This window comes from Telopea speciosissima, chromosome 6, assembly GCF_018873765.1.
Source record: "Telopea speciosissima isolate NSW1024214 ecotype Mountain lineage chromosome 6, Tspe_v1, whole genome shotgun sequence".
Classification (NCBI taxonomy): Eukaryota; Viridiplantae; Streptophyta; class Magnoliopsida; order Proteales; family Proteaceae; genus Telopea; species Telopea speciosissima.
This window is the reverse complement of record NC_057921.1, coordinates 58,182,414-58,185,871: the sequence shown is the minus strand read 5'-3', so window position 1 is coordinate 58,185,871 and position 3,458 is coordinate 58,182,414.

The following is a 3,458-nucleotide window of genomic DNA, read 5'->3' as shown; positions in this document are numbered from 1 at the left end:
CCTTCTCCTCCGATAATCGAGATCCGAGCCCCGCCTCCCTGTATTCGGAATTTCGGATTGGACGAATTTGGGAAATGAGAGAATTAATAAAAATGGAAAATGTTCTAATTAATCAACTCTCGTCATTTATTGCAGCGGCGTAGCCCAGTAAACCGACTGCTACAGCTGGGCCTACATCAAATCATTGGAATCGAATCTTTTGTATTGAAGATCAGGAAAACTCCTTTTTTTTTTTTTTTTGGGGTTTTTGACAAATTCCCCCCCTGAAAATGCCCATTGTCCAAATGCCCTTTTATAACTTTTCTAATTGCAAATTCTTTCTTACTTTTAAAACTTTGTAGCACTTTGGTCTTTGCCGTTAATTTGAAACGTTAGATGTTAGTTTAAGGGTATCTAATGATCAAAATACCCTTCTAATAAAAATCCATCAAAATTTAAAAATAAAATGATCAAAATACCCTCATCAACAACAACTGAAGGAAACAATTTCATCCCCTCAATGTTCAGACGATGATAGGTGGCAATGATGAAAGGGCAAACTGACAGAACCACACATGTTTGAGAACTTATTCAAAAGATAATTTGTTTTCCTGCTTCATACATAGTTGTCATACTCTGAGATGGTTTAAAATTTAAAAAGGGCTCATGGTACTAGTAGGTTACGAAATGGAACCAAAGAAGCCTCTGAAGAAACAAAGAAGGAACAGAGAAGAGAAGAGAAGAGTGCAAATCTAAGGATCATGTCAATCAATACGTCCTAATCCACAAATTTCTTCACTGCAACTTCAATTTTGGAGGTTTGATAAGGGCATTTTGGTCATTTTATTTTTAAATTCTGATGGATTCTTATTAGAAGGACATTTTGGTCATTAGATACCCTGAAAACTAATATTTAACGTTGCAAATTAACAATAGGGACCAAAGTGCTACAAAGTTTTGAAAGTAAAAAGGAATTTGCAATTAAAAAAGTTATAGGGAGACATTTGAACTAATGGGCATTTTTAGGGGGCATTTGAAAAAAAACCCTTTTTTTGGGGGCGAGGAAGGGAGGGGTTGGTAAAGATCAAGAAACTGAACAACGTAAAAGTAATGAGAAAATACGGTTACGTTCGGATGCCAAGAAAATAAAAATTTATGATGATACAAATCTCTTCTTAAATTAAATATATATTTTTTTCCCCTTATTATCCAAAACATAGTGTAAATGAAATTTTTTTAGGCTTAGGTAACGCGTATTCACATTTGATCTATTTATTAATTTGTTTCTGTTCCTACAGCTGATGTTCAGGTAACTTTTTCCATTTTCAGGGAAAAGCAAACTTAAATTATGAAAAATATGAAATATTATAAATTTCAACGTACATTTAACAAAAAAAACATTTAAATTTTACTTAACTACATAAATCTTCTACAAAATGTCAAGCAAGATCCACGACAATCTCTTTTATCATCTTTCCAGGACAACAATTCCTCAGAGTCCACCCAGACCTATATGTGATTGAACCCTTTTGCCATAGCTTGGAACAAACATTACATGATACTTAGATGCTAACAAACTCCTTGTAAAATCATAACTCACTGAAGCAAAGTGAAACTTAGCTTGAAACAAGCAACAAATGTCCAACCACAATATTTGAAAACGAAATCCATGCATCTATCAGAAATGATAATCAGTCGATCCCATATGCTAGAGCTATATAATCAAAAGGACCAAACAAGGGATTATCTTGTATCGAGTCTATAGTCTCAACATCTGGTATTGTTTTTCGATTGTTAGGTTGTGGTTGCTAGTTTGCACTAGTCAATGGCTATGATTGATTGGGGATTTAGGAATAAGTGATGAAGTCTTCGGTTCAGAGTGATGAACAATTCATCAATGAGCTAAGCCATTGTAGGTGAAGAATTGAGGACAAAGGAGAATTCGACTAATACTTCCAGAGTCAAGTAGACTTCCAAGTTGGATCGGCTGGTTCACTAGGCTTGGCTGGTGGACTAGATAGGGATAGGAAAATGACAGGACCTTTTAAAGAGCCTGAATCCGGTGTGAGGCTTGTGCTTCTTTCTGTGTCTATGGAGAGCATGAAATGTTCTTTTCTTCCTATTGAGTAATTGCTTTTTACCCTTGTTTTTATGTAAAAGGTCTAGTAGGTCAGGTAGTTTCTGCTATCTTTTATTCCATTTGGATTTTTTATGCTCCTAATGTTTTAGGGCATCCTGACAATCATATACCTGCTAATTCGATGCCTACCCTGCCTCATATCTTTGCTACATTGCCTTCATGTTAGGCTAGATTGCATCTAGACTTGTTTGAGTGCATCATTCTCTATGTCATCTTTGGCCTTTGACCCTTCCCCATAGGCCAAAGGTTTTTCTTTAGGTCAATAGTTCGGTTTGCACATACATAACAAGGTGGGAGAGAACGAGCCATAAACCAAGAATCCGTGATTCAAATTCTCCTGATCAATTAGTAGGCGAGCTTGATGGCACAGATATTTAAGCACTAGCTAGTCAGTTTGATTCTTTCTTTTTTTCGCGCTACTCTCCGCCGCATCAACACTAAGGTTCGCACTTTAACTTCTGGAGCGTCATCTTTGTTTCTCTCTTTTGTTTGGTGGATCATTCCACATCATTATCTTTCTATTTCTCTACATTTGCCAGATGGAATATGTTCCGTTCGATTGTTCTCAGTAATAAATTCTTAAGGTTAAAAAAAAAATTCTAGAGGAGAAGTTTCATGCATGGTGCATGACCATGCACACAACCATTGGATGGGGATGAAGGTGGGGGGGGGCACCCTTATCCCCCAACCAGCGATTGTGTGCATGCACAACCATACACAAAACCTTTTGCCAAATCTTTATCATGAATTTAGTTTAAAATTTTTTAAGTTTTTAATGTCACATGGAGCATTTATTACCGCACTCGTTCATGGTTTCAAGAATCGGAAATCAGATTGGTGAATCGGCTGACACCGATCCTGATATCCACTGTTCCTAATCGTTGCTTCCTGAATCGGAATTGGATCGGCCGAATTGAAATCAGATCGGTTGATTCTTAGTCATTTTTCTTTATAAACCATCTTGAATCAAACCGATTCATGGGCCGATTCCCGATTCCCGATTCCTAAATCGATTTGATTTTCACCAAACAATTATATTCCCGATTCTTGAACCAATTCAGGTCGATTTCAATCTGAATCAGAATCCTTTTTGATCGATTCTGAGTTTTAAAACCTTGGATTGCATTCGTTGTTTTCCAACTCTTTTCCATTGAGGCTATGTTTGTTTGGAAAGATATTGATAGAAAAGAAAAGATTTTTTTTTTTTTTTTTGAATTTGAGGAGAGGAAGACAAATTAATTATTGTGTCATCATGATTTTTTTTTATTTTATTTTTTCCTTTTTCTTTTCATTTCTTGACAACCAAACATAGCCTGAAGATTTCATTAGGAATACCAAA